Genomic DNA, 18761 nt, shown 5'->3' on the forward strand with positions numbered 1-18761 from the left:
ACAGGGTAGGGAGGGATGTGGGGAAGCAAGAGAAGGAAGGATGGGGGTGGTGGTGGTGAAGTGAGACAGGCTCCAGAGATAGTTTCAGTAACCGAGCGATTGCTGCCTCTTTGGGTTTCGGGGGCGGGGGGGAGTAGGTTCTGGAAGGAGGGACAGAACAGTAGGCAACACAGAGGCACATGTGGGGCTGAAGCTGAGGTGGGGAGGGGTGTCACCGCCGAGGAGAACGAGCAGGGGAGGAGGAAATCATCCGGGACCGACTTCTCCCCTGACTGAGCACGCTTGCCATCACCCAAATTGAGCTGCCGACTAGTCAGGGCCGGCCGGGGAGACGACGTGAAGTGCTCTGCAGCGTCTGGGGCGGCCAATCCCCCTCGCCGGTCATCAGAGCTTGATACCGTGCATCAGGGGTGCGCGGGCTTGCTCACTCCCTGGCTAGTGAGATTAAATAACATCAGAGACAGCTCTCTCTAATCCCCCCCCCCACCCCCCACACACACACCACCTCCTCCCACTCTGTGCTCTGGAACTGGGATTTAAAGATCTGGGGCCCCAGTGGTAATGTTCAGTTTCCTGCTTCAGACGGGAACAGGCAGAGACAGAGGCGCAGGAACATGTTAGTGAGGTGGGGGGAATATTATAACCTCAGTTCACATTGGTTTACAAGTGAACCCTGCAAAGTAAAAATGTTTTGTCATAGTCAGAACTACAAAGAATTGAAAAGCAGTATAATATTCTAGAAACTCAATTGTGGCAAATTAGCTTGTTATCTTTCATCAGAAGAGTTAAATGAGTTTGATGAAATGTTTGCCTTTTTTCTATATTCTGAGAAGGTATGTTTATTTTTTTAAACATGATTGGGTAATTTCTAGTACACTGCGCAGGGACTCTGCAGACGAAAAAGAGACCAGTGCCGGGGGCAGCTATCATGGAGGGGGCTCCCAAAATTTGGAATCAAGACTTGTGTCGACGGCGGCAGTAAGAAGAGAAGAGCCGTATGCAAAGTCTGCAGCTCAACTTTCAGTGAAAAAAAACGCCAGCAGGACATCCAATTTCATACATCATTGCAAACCCCAAACGAAAGTTATGTGAACACGTTTCTTAGCAATTGGCTCGTCAAAGATTAGTTTCAAGATAATATAAAATATAGGCTATTTTATGCCATGTTAAACTTACATAATTCTAGATCATGTGACAAAATTGGTTTTCATAAGAAAAAAATACTTATTTTACGGAAACATTAAGTCAAGTCAATTTGAACTATGTAGCAGGAAAATCAAACAAAACAATATGACAGAGTAACAAAGCATAATATTAATATTGGCACATTGAATGTGGCCGTATTGGGGTAAACCATCAGACTTGGGGTAAACCATCAGACTTGACCAATCGTCTTGCTTGACTAGTAGCAGAGACTCGACTCTGATTCTCACAGACGCTCACTCGAAAGTTCAAAAGATGACAAATTATTTGTTTGTTTTATCTAGAAAAAAATCCTGAAAAAATGAAGATTTTTTTTTTTTTTTTGTGGTTGCATGCTTTAAGTATTGCCTCCACTGGCTGGTGGGCAATGGGCCTTTTTACATTTCTATTTGTGTACAAATTAAACCAACACAACTTGGTGGTAAGCTTTAGAGGTGTACATCCGCAGCAAGATATGGACCTCATCATATGCAGCCGTTGAAGATGTGGTTTCTGTCCCAACGGAAAACCATCAGTCCCTCACTCTTGAGAAGCACTGCAAGGTAAACAAGCCCCTTGGAGCACTGAGGGACGTACCAGATGTCTTCAGGGAAGAGAAGATTCAAAATAATGTCTGGTTTATATAAATTGACTGAGCCTTTAAGGATCACGCTGGTTTGATTACAATCTGCGTCCTGTTTTCGTAACGATGGTTGTTTCTATGTGTCGTGATGACAGGTTAATTGCGGATATCTCAAAACGTGGCCGCAGTCAAGGGACGTCACCTGTTGGTTTGTGAACTGACAGTTTTGAACCCAAGTTTTCCAGATATTGATTAGATTACTGGCTTCAGCTACAAAAATGAGACCACGGTTGTGATAAACTAGAATAGTTATTTCAAAAGAGCAGCAAACGTCAGGAATACATATCCGCAAAATTCCCAGCGAGAGAGTCGGCGTGTTGATGACTGGAAACGAAAACGCTGATTCCCACAGCGGAGTCATGGCCATGTCCTGCCTCCTGTATGCTCGACCCAGACGCCACACGGACGTTAGGGAAATGTTCTCGCTGGTGTGGACGCATCTGACTCAGAAAACCTCCTACTGCGTTCTCCATACGGAGGGGTTATTTCGACATCTCCCGGAGTTCGTGTCTGTAAAGAGCTTTATGTTCCCTCTCCTTAAACGCTCTGATTTGAACTCCACAACTCGTGAAAAATACCTGGGTCTTTGGAGATGTTGTTGGATGTTTGTCTATGATTACTAGTCACTGCTAATTGTTCTGTAGTTCTGTGCCAACACACTGTAATACCATACTTTTAATCCTTTACTTTGGTTTCCCCATGCCATTTTAAAGTATCAGTGACGCTTTTCCTCGGATGCTATGAATGAGAGCTGGAACAACGTGGATTCTGAAGTTCCTCCAGTAAATACTGACAAACCTCTTGGTGACCCGTGTTGGTGGGATATGATGTCATCCTGTTTAGGAAGCCATCATTATAGAAATAAAATGTGCACTAGTTTTCAGGAATGCTTAAATGAGATTTTAGAACCATGAACTCAATTTGAACCCGACCGCGCACACATCTCAGTGAAATATGCTATGTTGGCTATTGGTTAAGTCTCTAATTTGAACTGCTATGGCAAATAGTGGAGAAAAACTCTGGAGAGATTCAATCATTTGGTCAATTAAAAAAAAACTGAATCATCAGGGCAACTTGTCACCACAGCAAAATTATCCACAGGACGGCCGTGGATTTTCACTTGGCCGTCGACGGAGCAAAGACGTGGGACGGCGTCTACACTGTAACCGTGAACATCAACCTTTTTTGTGCTTCATAACGGCCATCTGAGGATCCTTCTCACAGAAGCAGAGTGGTCAGCGGTCACTCGGATTAATATTGAGATGAGTATACAGGTCCCCGTGAGCCAGGGGGTTAGTGGGCCAGTCAGATGTGCTTACCCTCTCTGTGTCCTCCGCAGAAAACAGAAACGATAATCCCTTTAGGGATTTTGACTGAGAACGCTCCCTCAATCTACTGACATACTTCTTGGCACTGAGGAAAGGGGAAGAAAAAAAAAACCCCCACACACCTTTCTGGGAAGAAGGTGCTGAGAAAAGACACATGCTGAATATTCAATGTACTCAAGATACATTAGTCTGTACCTTTTGAATTGAAACAGAACAAGTGCTCTAATATCAAGGTTGATGCCATCCAAAAAATAGCTTGTTCCGTTTTGCCGACCCCTTTAATAAGATCTTTTTTGTGAATTCTAATTTCTCCTTTTCTTTTTCATCAACGGTGAGGAACTACATACGTGCAGATACAGTGACCCGCCGTACTTATATTTCATTGCACGACGCACAAGACATTTCCCACGTCGAATCGTTGGCTCTCACACAGAGGACAGAGAAAGAGACGGAGAGGGAGCGACACACAGAGCCCCCTTCCCTCCCTCGCTCCCCCTCCCTCCGCTACCTCGTCTTTCATTATTTATTTACTGTCTGCAGTTTTTCCATCGCACGCATATTGATGCAGAGAAAGCAGGGTGTGAGTGCGTGTCAGAATCATTTCCTGACGAGGGAGACAAGGTGGAAGTAATCAGCAGAGCGCTGATGCAATATGACAGCCTCTAGAACCGCTGGTACACAGTTAAGAGCAGGAGGGAGAAGAAAAACATCTCCCCACTGAAGGAAGCAGCAAGATTTGCACGAGCGACATTTGGATGGAAAGTAGATTTTCAAAGTTCCAAAAGTTTGGTGGAAGAAAATCGGAATTCTTGGGCAGTTTTGTCTGAGCTCATCTCTGAAATCTTCTCCTGAGGTTTAAGAAGAAAGAAAGTGCTCCGCAACAAAAAGACAATGCATCTTTTGTTTGTTTTTGAATAATATCTCCAAACAGTCGCTCAACAAGCTACAGTATGTTAGCCGTCCATTTGTTTAGAAATTGTTTTGTGCTTTCACTTGACTTCTTTTGTTGCACCCTCTGGATTTTAAAGTTCATCATTTTAGAATGTGTTTTAATGCTGTAATGGTCAAAAAACCCATTATTTGACCAATAAGGTACACAGCTAATTCAATAATTATAGAATCCAAAAAAGGAGTTTCAGGTGTTTTGACTTTGCCCTTTGTAACTTTGCAGACTTTAACGTGCACGAAAAAGCTACACGACACGTTAAGTAAAGGGGAAAACCCAAAAACCATAAACCATAATGGGCACGACTTTCTACAATCATGACCAATGTCTCGATTTTTTTTAAGACGTAGAAATTCCCCAGAGGCAGCATTAATAAAATTACGAAATTGCGTTACCTTTGTGTTCTAATACAGTCAAATTTCTCAATGCATAACCATGGAAAAGTAATTTATTTTGATTGTGTGTGGATGTGCAAAGGAGGGCGCAGGGGAACAGGGTCTGCAGAGAAGCCAGCAAGGCGCCTGGCAGACACGATCCTCCTCCACTAATCTTGTCTGGCTGTTCCTCTCTCCCTCTCGCCGAGGCAGGTATAGATTGATTGGTTATCCTGCAGCCATCGCCGAGCGCAGTGAGACGGCCAAGTACAGCCAGCCCCCACCCCCCTGTTTCTCCTTGTGTAACACACCTGTATGTATCCCCCTCACACATCTGTGTATCTCTATCTCACCCATTTCTATCTCTGTTACTGTCATCCCCGTCCTCTGTCTCTCACATACATACGAACACTCTCGCCCTGTCGTACTCACACACACACACACACACACAAATAGTACAGGTCACACACCCACAGACACACACACACACACGCTTGTGCCCGTGCACCCACCATCTGCTCCCCCTGACAGGCACAACCTTCCCGGGTGCAGTAATTGATAAATGTGGAAGGTGGTGCATTTAGGGTCTCCCTGCCTCTTCCCCTCACTTGCAAATGGGTGAATCCCCCCCTCCCCCCCGTGCTTAAGCACACACACATATACACCAACACATTCAGACACCTACGGAGGGGTGCGAGCATGCTGATTGATTGATTGGGGCGGTGGGTTTCATGACGGCTGCCGACATTTCTCCACATCATGTCAACGCCCCTGGCAGCAAGAGTCCCAGCAGTGATCTCTGAGGAATTTGGTAATCAAAGTCAGTGGGGCTGGATTCCAGGCCGGTGCCCGTGTAAGTCTCTCAATGCATTTAAAAAAACTGTGCTATACTGTATATACAGCATCAATTTTCCATTTTCTGCATCATCCAAAAAACCCATGACCAAATAAATTTGTAAAGTATATATTCAGAATGTTAATTGACCGATGCAGCTGAAGCTGTATTGTATGATATACAAAAGGTTATAAAAGCCCATAAGGATGCATGTAATCGAGATGAGCATAAATCACCTACATACTGTGTATCTGACACTTTCATTCACTTATCTCTCAAGTTATCACTCATCCTTCAATTTATCCACCTGTCCTTCCGTCCACGTATCGACCCCTCCGTTCCTTATCCGTCTGTTCATCTATCAGCTGCTCCACCAACCCACCTGAACATCCAGCCACAGTGTGGCCGAGTGATCCAAAGAACCCACTCCCTTTAAAAAAAACAAAAACAAGTAGACAAAACCACCACTAAACTGTGGTAACACCATAAGCATGGCAGCGAATGGTTGGAATCTTAGAGGAGGAGGAGATGGTGGGGTGAGGAAAGAGGACAGGGTGAACCTGAGTGTCAGGTCCCATTGGGGTCAGAGGATGGCGGCTACATTTACCAAAGCAAACAGCCCAGAGGAGCAGAGTACTTCACCTGTCGCCGTGGATTACTCCATTATCACATCCACGAGTCTCACAGTGTCCCATTCTAACCACTCACAATTCAAAATTCATATAACATGCAGAATGCTTGGTGCTATAAAATGTTAAACTGCAAGAGGATTCAAAGTTGAATGTGCTACCGGGCTGTTGCGTGGTAGGCCGTGAGTGAGGAGGAATTATTGTCTTAATCTGGAAAAATGGAAAAGCGGTCACAAAGCCATTTTAGTACACTTTTCAATTAGTTGTGTCTTGATATATTTGTCTTGATATAATGCAGCATAATTTTGAATAGGAGTAAAATACAAAGATATGTACAGACAAAAAAAACTATACATTCTGTTGGTGCTCACAAAACAACAGAAAACAGGAAAAACAGGAAACATATTCCCATCTCATTTACTTTAAAAAGTGGCTTCATGGGAAATGTTCTGGGAGCGGGCTCGGTGGGGTCTTCGTCATTGGACAGAGAGATAGAATTCGGCCATAAAGTCAACACTGAAGATGTCATCAGACCTGCCAGAAGAATCCCACAGGAACTTCTGCCATTAGAGAGGAAATGATGCTTTGTAATGTGAATTCTTGAGCAGTAAATTCTATTATCCAACAGCGTCCAGAGGACAACGTTTAGAACCACACATTAAAGCCATGTAAATGTTGAATGATTTTTACATCCCATATTCCCAAATTCTCAAATTTCCCCACTAGGCTTTACAATTATGTATCAGTATACGTCACCTGTGATCTTTAGACCTTTCTTCACTTTACATACAGATTAACATGATTTAAAACAAAGAAAACATCCCCACTTGAGAGGCACAAACCAGTGAAATCCATCCATCGTCTACCGCTTTATCCATTTAAGGGTCGGGGGGCAATCCCAGCTAACATTGGGCGAGAGGCGGGGTTCACCCTGGACAGGTCACCAGCCTATCGCAGGGCCACATACAGAGACGAACAACCATTCACTCTCACATTCACACCTACGGTCAATTTAGAACCTCCACTGAACCTGACCCCATTCTGCATGTCTTTGGACTGCGGGAGGAAGCCGGAGAACCCGGAGAGAGCCAACGCATACACGGGGAGAACATGCAAACTCCACACAGAAAGGCCTTGGTTGGTTTGAACCGGGACTCGAACCCAGATCCTTCATGCTGTGAGGCGAAAGTGCTAACCACTAAACCACCGTGCAGCCCAAACCAGTGAAATCTTGTTGAAAATTTTGTGTCTACTGACAAATCCATTTGGCACAACATAGTTTTTTACATTATATCATATTTTTTTTCTAGTGTTAAATTAGCTGAATGGCCCAATAGGAAAAGCAAATTTACTGCTCAATTCAGCAGGAAGTTTTTGCCTGTAGCCCTGAAACTAGTGGCTGGAGGAGGACACACTGCTCATACCCTGCAGCAATACCGAATGCCAGGGCACTCATAATACCACTGTGGGCTAGCTAGCCAGCAAATACAACAAAGGGAATGGCACAAAAGACATATCCAGGGTAAAGAGCCATCCCCGGAGAGAAGAGTGACACCAAGTAGTCCCTCTTCTCCCTTTTCAGAGGCGTGATTAATAACCCCAGTGCCCCATAATCTCTCCATCATCTATCTATGTAAATGCCCCCGGACCTGCAGCGCCAACACACTTTGACTGATGGCTGTTCCACAGCACTGGGCTCGGTGTGTGTGTGTGTGTGTGTGTGTGTGTGTGTGTGTGTGTGTGTGCGTGTGTTAGAGAGAGACAGTGTGAAGGAGAGGAAAGGAAGAAATGAGGAAAGTCAAATGGTTTCTACGCCTGGTCACAGTCTGGCCACAGTCAGTAGTTTTGCCCGTTACAAACGCACATTGATAAAGGATGGCAGAGTGTTCCAGAACAAGGCACAGGGGAGATTATAATTTCCTCACACAAATAAGGAATAAGAGACAAAATTAGATTTGGCCAAATTGTTTAATGAATTCACATTTTATCCCCTTAGCCCCTCATTCTCCGCAAAGGCAATTTCAATAAACAGGGTCAATGGGATTAACTAGGCATCTCAAAGCACCATTTTAAATATTACATCAATTATTAATGCTCGTCATTTTTTTTCCCTTCATATTAGTGAGGGTTTTCATGGTTTTAGCTTGGTTTGGTACTGACTGAGTGTGAGGCACTGTCACCATGTTTGTCCCATATATTTGCAGTAAGCTACCAGGAAGCTATTAGTATTGTTTTTTGCAGTTGAAATATCTTGAATTTCAAAGATATACTTTTTTTTCCAGACAGAGGTGTCAGGAGATACAGTGTGAGGACAACCCAGAGGAAGTAACACTGCCTGCTTTTTTCCACACCAAGGTTTGGTTCAGGCTTCACGCGACACATGCAGCGCTTGTCCCCGTAGTAACAGTGTGCTCATGGATGAGGAGAGGACCCTTTAACGGGAGCAAGTTGAGAGGAGAAGTGTAAACCTGCTAACCATCTTAATATTTTTCACTGATTCATTCTTTCATTCTGGTGGAGAACAAAGTGATAACCAACAAGTCTGACATGCACAGAACCACAGAGCTCACTTTAATACAGTTCAATGGTGAAAACTATTCCCAGTCCAAAGGTCAAACAGCTGCTTTTCAGCAACTTGCATTGCTTCATGCATGGAAATCACATTTTTTTGCATGTTGCACACATGAAATTGCTGTATGTTATGTCATTATGAATGGCAGTACAATGGCAATTTGTAATTTGGTCATCACATGATTTAAAACCCCGATCACAACATTGATTTTCAGATTTATTTGGGTGAATAGAACAGAAGAGGTGATTAGGTCTCATGTCCCATCGTTAGCTGTTTGTCCTTTCGCACCGAGCTAATGAAAATTATGATCAAAGACGTCGAAAATAAGATGAGGTGCCACTCTATAAAGCTCAATATTTTCAATAGAAAGATGCTATGGAATTATGTTGCCATAACGACCCACCATATGAAATTATATGCTCAAAAAGAGGGTAGGGGACATACCACATCGGGATGAAAATAGAAACTCTCGAAAGTATGATCATAATCAATAGCTTCCATCACTATTACGTACATTACAGCACAATTTTAAATTACATTTAAGGTCAACACTGTTTTGATTAAATAGTAATCAACACATTGAGAAGTGTAGCATTCATTATTTAATTATGTATTTTCAATGGAGAAGACTTTTTTAAAAACTTTTAGATATGTTTAAAAGTGGTCCTCCAATTTGAAAACACTGTTAAATCAAAACATGTAACTTCATTTTACTATATGTTTTTCAATTTGGAGCTAGTGGAATCGTTCCACATGTATTATTGCAAATGTTCATTTAATGGTTTTACAATAGTTTTTTACTCACTTACAAGCTTATTCAATTGTAAACAAATGACATCATCATAATAATCTTTCTTCGATCAATGTGCTGAACTGATTTGAACTAATGATTATCACCCTTAAAATGGAACCCGATGGACTATTGAAAGGTAATGAATTAATCCATACTTTGAAAAACAATTTTTAGGTAATGGCCTGAACATGCAGAATCACTGGTATGATCCTTTAAAGGGAATTCATATAAAACAAGGGTTTATGATTTTTGCATTATGTATGTCTGTATCTGTGTTTCCTAAATGGTTGTCTACAGTGGGGGATGGTGAGAGCTGATCCAGACTAGCGGGATGCTTTGTGTTTTTTTTGCTCATGATCACATCCCTCCCGCAGTTTTGGGCACAAATACAGATAACAAGTGAGTTAAAAAAAAAGAAGGTCAAGGAGATACAAATCAGATGGAAAATCTTTTACTTAATATATAGGATTGTGTTTCACTGGCAACCCTGTCTCCTAGAAAATTCCCTTTACATACAACTAAACTGCAATAGCAGATATGTGGGAAACTAAATCACTGGTTGGATTGTGTTCAGATTAAACTCTTTTCATTTTAGGAAGGAATGAATGAGGTGCTGCATTTATTAATGGTGGTGGAAGTCACACCATTTTGTGTTTGCGTTGAGAGAGTCCCATCTGTAGTTGAATTTGGGCAATAAAAAAAGAAAAATGTGGTTTTGTTTGAATGTAAATAAGCATAGTCTGAAGTTTTTATGCATTAAACCAGACCACAATTCTTCCATCAACTGCTAGGAGACATTAAACATAACTATAAATACATTTTATAATGCTGTAGAAACTAAAAGGAAGATATTATTGCAGAAAACGAAAATACAGTGTTTAAAAATGTTTAATGATGTGTTCAGTATCTCCGCTCTTGGGAATTGAAATACATGTAAATAACATTACATCTACATTATGTTCATAGAAAACACATTCCTGTCACAATTATATTTATGACAAAAGGTATTTAATGTGGTAGTTTAGCTGTACATAAATGTATGTGAATGACATGGTCAGTGGTTATATCAGTGGTTTAACTTTAATGTTTAATTTATTTTGTTTTATGACCTAAATAAACACAGAGTATCCTGTACAATGTGTTTTTTTTTCTGATGCATCACTGTATACACAGTATAAAAGTCAATTTAAAAGAATAGAAATTCACGTCTGTTTTACTTGGTGTGGGTCCTTCATGAAAAAGAAGAGTACCTTGATCGTTGATCTGATCTGATGGAAATTAAGGAAATAAGTTCAAATTCAGTTTTTATGTTTACTTCATTATTCACTAATCGCATATTTCATATTCTCTAACCTGTGGGATGTTTCATGGGTGATTCAAACAATGACGTTATTGCTGACGTGGACCTAGCTAATCTCGACCTAATGCTGGTTTTAATACAGAGGGTAAATCTGATTCACTAATTATCAAGCCATCTCAATCTTGTAATTGATAATTATAGCCGACTGATTGTTGGATGATTACAATGAATTACTTGCTGTATGTTGTTCTATTACATTCCATGGTGCCATACAAATTATATATTGTTTGTAAATCTACAGTGTTATGTAAAGATTGTCTTCAGGTCCATAATATACCGAAAAATATTCTCAACTAAATCTTGTAACACGACAAAGGTATTTGTAAAAATAACCTCTCGTGTTAATAAAAAAGAAAAGAAATGTGATAATAGATTTTCTTCTGTCCATAAACTTGAGTTTTTCAAGAGAGAAGATAATTTTTTCCATGAATGAATTGTGTAGTCATTACATCATTCAGCCTAATCTGCTTTTACAAATACAATTTTTTACAGTGTAGATGAGAGTTTAGCTTCCTGAGGCAAATCTAAAGCTCCAATCTGGTTGTGTCGTTGACTTCAAAACTACCTCAAAAAGGCTTAAAAATGCTGTTAATTCCATTAGGTTTTAAGAAGATACTACAGTTTATAGTCGGAGTTATGAATTAGCTTTCTGCCTTAGATTAAATGAATACCTACTAACAGCAGCAATTAAATTATTTTTGCAACATCTACAATCTTTAAAATTACACACTGTTGGATCCCAAGCAAATCAGAAATTCAGGACTTCCTGTTGCTCATGAAGCAAACAGCCAGTCAATGCAGATCTTTTTAAGATCTTATACTTGAGGAAAAAACATGGATACAAACCTTCCACAAGTGGCCGTTTTTAAATCTTTCACCGTCACAGAATTTCTCCTGATTATTCCGATCCTTGATTTACACTGAGTCACTCTGGTTTCGCCTATGATCTTACGAGCGAGCTCATTACAACTTCTCGTATGAGAGGAAAGGGAAGTATGAGCATCTACAAACCGACAATTTTCCGAGAAAACCCTCACCGCCTTAACTGCATATCTCAGAATCCAGAGAGAATAGTCAGCACCCAGGCCAAACTCCAAAAGCACCTTTTTCAGCGAGCCTGCCTCACACAGCTCTTCAGAGGGGAGACATGTTGTTAATAATTAAGGATGTGGCTGGAGGCACAGGGAGGCTAAACTTCCTCTAACAAGTGGCTCTCTGACAGCGCAGACATATGGGTCCTGCTTCCTCATATTCTCCTCAGCCCTCAAGACTTGTGCATTTTGCACACGTCCGTGGCGGGGGGGCGAGAACCCTCCATTCTGACTGCCAAAGAACAATAAATCAAATTCCTAATGGTCGGCAACAATCGGGTAATTATGAGCGCGGCTGCGTGGCGCGAAAGGGAATTTTCTCCTTCAAATCGAGTTAGGTATTTAGGCTGATTTCCTGCCAGTGCTCGGAACATTTGGTTCAACAGGCCACACTGTGCGTTTTATTTGGAACTGATACCTCCCTGTAGACATTTGAACATCACTGGTCAGGATCTCAAACTCTGACGTGATTAACAGTCTGGTGTTGCACACAGAGCCGATAGTGGAATGTTTAAACTCGTTAATGTCACACAACCGTAAATGACTTGTGATGAGTTACAGTTACCCATTAAAAGACTTTTTTTGGGGGGGGGGGGGGCTGTGATACAGTGCTGGAGCACTAACAAATCATGCAAAAATAATCTGGTATGCGCAAACAAATCTGATGAGGTAATTCTGCACATTTTAGCTAACGAGCGCTGGATGTGAACCGTTGTTGTGTTTTATATTTGTATATTCAGAAGCAAATAAAAGCAGAAATGACAAAGAATTCCCATGGCATGACAGCTTTATGACTTTTCGGGGCGAACAGGGCGTTTGAGCAGAGAGAAGAGCTGTCATTTTAAGCAACCATTGCCTTTCCTGCTACCCTTCCCTCTTTCTGCTGGGGGGGGGGGGGGGTACGGGGACCAATCTTGTTTTGATGCTGGCTCTGTCAGGGGGCTAGCCAGAGAGGATAGTAAACACTGCTTTTGCAGAACATTTAAAATCAATCCTCCAGCCACAGGCCTCGAACCCCCCCCCTCGCTCCCAAAGCCTTTCTTTCTCTCTCTCTCTCTGTAATGTGGCTGCTGCTCTCTGAGAATAGAGGAAGCACTTAAATGCCGGGCGTCGGGGCTGAGTTTTGTGACAACAGCTCCGGCTTTTATTACCACGCTGAGATGCGACCAGCACCCACCGCCACCTCCGCCAACCACCAAAGACCACACATATACAGTAGACTTTCACACGTACACGTACACACACACACACATCCCCTTGATGAGTAAATAATCATGTCATTAGCCCATATGCGTTCACCGTAGTGGCTCATTTGCCAGCATCCAAGCCCCCACCTTTGGTCGTGATTGGCCGGAAGATTAGCTGAAAATCATTTTGTTTCCAGCGTTATTGCTTGATTAAGTCACAATTTGCCGACCAATAGCAATAGTCAGCAGACACTTCTGTCAGACAATCACTCATGGCGCATTGGAATACTAATGAAATATGTAGTAACAATATGGTAAAGTTCTTTTTTTCCTCCCTCCATATCTTGAAATGGCAACAAACCCAAACTTCTTACAGATGGCGGAATTTTCCTTAACATCTCACACGTGTGTATGTGTGTGTGTGTGTGTGTGTGTGTGTGACATTAGACGGCTGAGCTGCGCTGTGGTGAAATCTCACCCGAAAGAGGGTAACGTGAACCCAGGTCCACACAGACAACACTCACTCTCACACTGAGGAGTGTGTGTGTGTGTGTGTGAGTGTGTGTGTGTGTGTGTGTGTGTGTGTGTGTGTGTGTGTGTCACCCACCACCTCTTCCAGGGAGCATTTCATTATTTTCAGCAGGTCGGGCGACAGAGGTGTTCAGCTTTGTTTCTCTATCTACACCAACAAACAGATCCAGACCCACCCATGTCATGTGTTAATTTCTTTATTTTTCAGGGAATTAAAATGAGTAAACTAATGAGTAAGTGTCAAAAATCTTTGCAAAGCAGTGGCTGTGGGGTACTGGTATGCAGTGCCTGAGTGACATAGGAATAATAAACATGTTACCCTTACTCTGTCACATCTTAAACTGCTCCTTCTGGACCAATTGGTGTCATTTCAAAAATGGTAGTGTCGTAATGAGATGTGTATCAACTCTCAGAGTTTTGTCAAATTGACAGAGCATCTGGTGGTTAGGATACCAACCATACAACGGCAACATCAGCGATTCAACACTTAACTGTAACCAGTCCAATAAAGACAACACACGACAAATCATTCTTAAAATAAACCTATATTGACCTGATGAAAGAACAATAGAAAGAGACCAATTTTCTTGATGTCAATTAGACGGACAAAAGACGGGAGGTAAACAATGTTCAATGCACAGTATCTACAGAACTCAAATTATTAAGAGTAAATCATAAATTAGAAATGCAAACCAACTGCCAGTAAAATTAAAATAATCATTACTCGGATGCTAAAGCAAGCTTTTATGTATGCCGTGAATGGCCTCACCCTCTTTATCCCTGGAAATCAAAATGGTCTTTCAGCTATATGAGTGAGCATTGAGGTTTCTACACTGCTGCACATTACTTCAGATAGGGGCTGCTGCTGGCGGGGGGCGGGGGGGCATGGAGGGATTTCTGGTACAAACAGCCATCAAAGATGGGGGGTGTTCCAATGCGAGCAAAAGGAGCCGCGGCAACAGTCGGCTTTCACAGTTCCCGAGCGAAGCTTACATAGCACGGCCCCCGAGGACCCAGCACAGTAAGGATGGACCAATTTTACCCTCCACACGGAACTGATAACAGCTGTGGGAACCAGTGCACCGGGGTACATGGGAAATTTCTATTTAACCGACAAAGAACTATAGGAAATGTGACTGAAAACTGAAAGCGCAAATTTCTTTGCTTTCATTTTCAAGTCAAATGAAAATAGAGGAAACTGCATTTTTTTAAGCAATTCAAAGCTCTATAAATAAAAATCAGGATTACACATTTCGAAATGAGCAGTTCCCTGACCACCTGCCAATACTGCTTCGTATGGTAAAAATGGTAAATAAGTGAGGAACTGTGATACAGTCTATGATAGTTGAAAGCGTATGAGTGTAAAAAATCATCCATATCAGTTGAGTTGAAACTTATTCTCAGAAGCTCACTGGACGTATATGTTCTTTTCAGTTTTCACGGAAAAAAACCCCCGAACAGTTGGCTAGGTTGCTGAAAGATCACGGGATCTATTCTGCGGAAATATTCTTATGGAAAGCAAAAAGCTGAATCTACCACCTGTACAATGAATCGCAATCCAATCATTTGCCTACTAATCATGTGTATTAAATGTGTTTTTAACCATAGACTGCATATAAAGATGAACAACATGACAGCTCACCAAAAGTGAAGCCAGATCATCGTCATCGCCCCCTGGTGGCTGGCTCCAGTACTTGTCATGAAGCCCACCTTCTCCATGTTAGTGGATGGGACATAGACGGAACTATAAGTACTTTTCAAATTTTTTTTACAGGTCACATACTCTGACTCCATCGCATATACTGTATTTCCAGAAACTTTACAATTTATCTGAGAGACGATACTGTATCTGATGATGATGACGACCTGCAAACTAACACGTCAAATATGTGCTCAAAAACAGCAGAGGTCTCAAAAGTTGAGGGAACTGATGTAGACTGGTCAACGCTGCCGATTGGTCCAACCTAAACACGCTGATTGAATTGAAAGCAATTTGATGACTCAACGCTACCAGGCAATCAACGCACAGCTGGACATTTATTGTGCTCCAGTTTTTTATTGGACCATAAGAAGAAAAGGCTCTGGCAGGGCAAATGTGCATGTGGACAGATGCACGGTGCACACGGGCGTTGATCTGCGAGCTATTCCACCTTTTAAAGATGATTTGCGGAGCCAGATTGCACAGCCAACACGACTCACGTGTTACTCAACGCAACAGGCTCCTGCCCCGTCCTGTCAACAGGTGTTGTTACAGTGGACAGACTGTCCGCGGATGTCATGGGAATATAAAAGCCTCCAAACTCCCACTTTCTAGTGCAACACAATGAATGAGCAAACACGTGCACGAACACGTCTTCCCAAAAGCCACGGTGGCTGTCGGTGGTATGCAGTTGAACATAGACCATATTCAAATGACAATGTAAAGGGCGAAATTGGAAATTGGAATTTCAAATATACCGATTTTATACAAAGTTTCCTGTTCTTCCTCAGACAATTACATTTCTCTGTGTCCTATCTGATCACCCAAAAGAACAATGCTGCTGGAAACTGGTTAGTCAGAGAGTTATGCGCAAAACAGCTGACATTAGGAAAACTTATCTTCCAACATTCAGTAAAAACTTATTGTAGAGATCGTAGCAAGTTTGGCGTTTTAAAACCAAAACAGAACTGTGTGTTTGATATATTATGAGGTTGATGCTATTCAACTTTGCCCTATGGGCAATATTCCAATTCTTCAACCTCAGTCGTCTTTCACAAAAAGTGTAAAGTGTACAGTTAAGGCAATATCTCACCACTAAGATATGAAATATCAAAAAGTCTTTATGCATTTCAAATGTCTACATTGTCAAATTTGATAATCGCCTTTTATTTAATCATAGGTAGATGGGACAGAGAAAATTGCTGCTCCTTTCCAGTGTTCCCACCCTTGGCCACACCAGCGATGTAACAATACTTGTTTTTTCTTTTCACAGCTGATGCAAAACATCAACTGTATGTCCTCAGTATGACATCAGTGGCCGTCTTTGAAAGTTTGAAGTCACACGGATCAGTGTAATTCTACAGTACTATGGCAGACGTAATGCAGTGTTACAATGCAATGTAAGACTGAGACTTAGAGATAGATGGATGGATAAATACTTGATTGATCCTGCAGCTTTAGTCGAGTCCTTCTGTCCATCCGGACCTATAGGTTAAGACTGAGAGAGCAACTCAGGATATAGTATTTTTTTTTTTTTAAACGTTGTTGTACATTTCCTCTCCGTCATTAGCATAGTAAGCACACATTAGCTTGGACGGATAACTGATTTACTATATTACTTGTAAGTTTCTCTCACCCTGAGTTATAGTCTTTATGACAAAAAAGTGATACATAATATGTCGATTATGTGTGTGTGTTCACAAACAGGTCACATTTTTCATTAAAAAGCAGGTAAAACCACGTATTAAAATATGCGTCTGCAGACTGAGACAAGTTAATTCCACTGTCAACAACTGTTTGTGCTGATGAAATCCACACAGAGACACTGGGTCCTGAACACAAATGCCGTCTTCAAAATCCTCGGTGGAAAAATAAAAATGGAGATCGTCTTCACTCTTCTCTCTGAGAGGAAGGTTTTCTTCATGCATGGCTTCCGTTTGCTGCACAGTGAAGAATGTTGTTACCAGGCAACAGGCATAACAATGACACAGGTGCTCCCCCCCCCCCCCCCCTCTCTCTCCCTCTCATCCTGTGTTCGTGGCTTCTGCATCCTCTCTCCAATAATGTTAAATATCACTTGTTCTAAGTTCAGCATGGATTTGTTACTCTTATAAAGAGGCTGTACCTCGATTATTCAGAACATCCTGATCCGGTCTGTCTTTATTCTCATTTTGCTCTGGGCTTTCTGCGTTTTGTGTGTTTGCTTTTCTTTTACTTTTAACAGCTTTCTGATATAGTCAAGCAATGGAGAGAGTATGATAAGATACACCATGTGTGCACTGCAAAGATCTCGTTCTTATTAGGCATTTTTTGTCTGTTATTAAACCCTGTATTATTAAGACAAAGTAAAATGTGGAAGATTTTCCAGAGATGCCAGATTTAAACTCATTTCCAACTTAGAACCACTCGCCTTGAAAATCCTGTTTGTGGACAATATGACGTCACCACATTGGTCGATTTTCTTCTCAATCGTCCAGACTTTTAGGCCTCACAAATGAACTGATATGGTGATTTTATTTATGGTGTGAGGGGAAAAATAATCAATCAACAGGTTCTAAAGCCATGGCGCTTTTTTAGAGAAACCCAGCGGCGGGCCGTATTTTTCTGAAAAACAGATTTTCAAAGTTTCTTTCAAATGCCTGGAGTAATCGGGGCTCACATTTTTCCAAACGCCAAATCACAAACAAAGAGGCAGGAGAGGAAGAAAAGTAAAGGGCAGAGCTAACACGCTGTTAACACTATAGCCTGAGCTCGGCCCGGTCTCCTCCATGTCTGTCTGCTTTCTTGCTTTTCAGAGACGGCACAGGCTTTGAGCTTGGTTAAATTGTCCCTTCTGCCCCTCCCCCACCTCTCCCTCTCTGTCTCCGCTCTCTCCTTCCCTCTATCACATCTCTCCCCGTCTCTCTCCCTTCCTCGCTCACTCTGCTCTCGGCATCCCTCCCCCCCCTCCTCCGCCGCCACCACCTCAACCGGCAGTCTTTCGCCCTTAATCAGAAGGCTGCAGCTCCCCCTCGCTCCTCTGCCTCCTCCCTCCATCCTCCTCATCACCCCATCCGCCCCATCCCCCCTCCTTCTATCCTTTCACCACCAGCCGCCTCTTCCCACTCAGCCCTCTCTCTTTTACATTTTTTCCTCTCTCCTCCCACCTCCACCCCCCCCCCCCCCCCCACACACACACACACACCTCCTTCTACACCCCTGCAGTTAACGTCTGCCAAAGGCCGCTCCTGTTCATCACTCACTCATGCACTTAGCAACAAAAGACGTGTGGTAATTTCCCCGAGCGCGCGGCGGACCGCCGGCCCGGTCACACCCTGAGGGGATGGGGGATGGGGGGTGGGGTGCTGCGGGGGTGAGGCTGTTTGCCTTGCCGCAGCTTGCCGCTGACCCCCATATCACGCCTGATCAGCGTCGGGGAGAGTGGCGGGCTGCGGCTGTGTGACTGGCAGACTGAGGGAGACAACGCTGGTGGATGAAGGCGCTGTCAGAGCGGTGTGGCGGTAGTGATTGTGTGTGTGTGGGTAGGTGTGTATGGGGAGCGGGGGGATGGGGGGGTTGTTTCTGATTGCTGCCACCAGCCCTGGCCACCAC

Source organism: Scophthalmus maximus, chromosome 8 (genome assembly GCF_022379125.1).
Source record: "Scophthalmus maximus strain ysfricsl-2021 chromosome 8, ASM2237912v1, whole genome shotgun sequence".
NCBI classification, from domain to species: Eukaryota; Metazoa; Chordata; class Actinopteri; order Pleuronectiformes; family Scophthalmidae; genus Scophthalmus; species Scophthalmus maximus.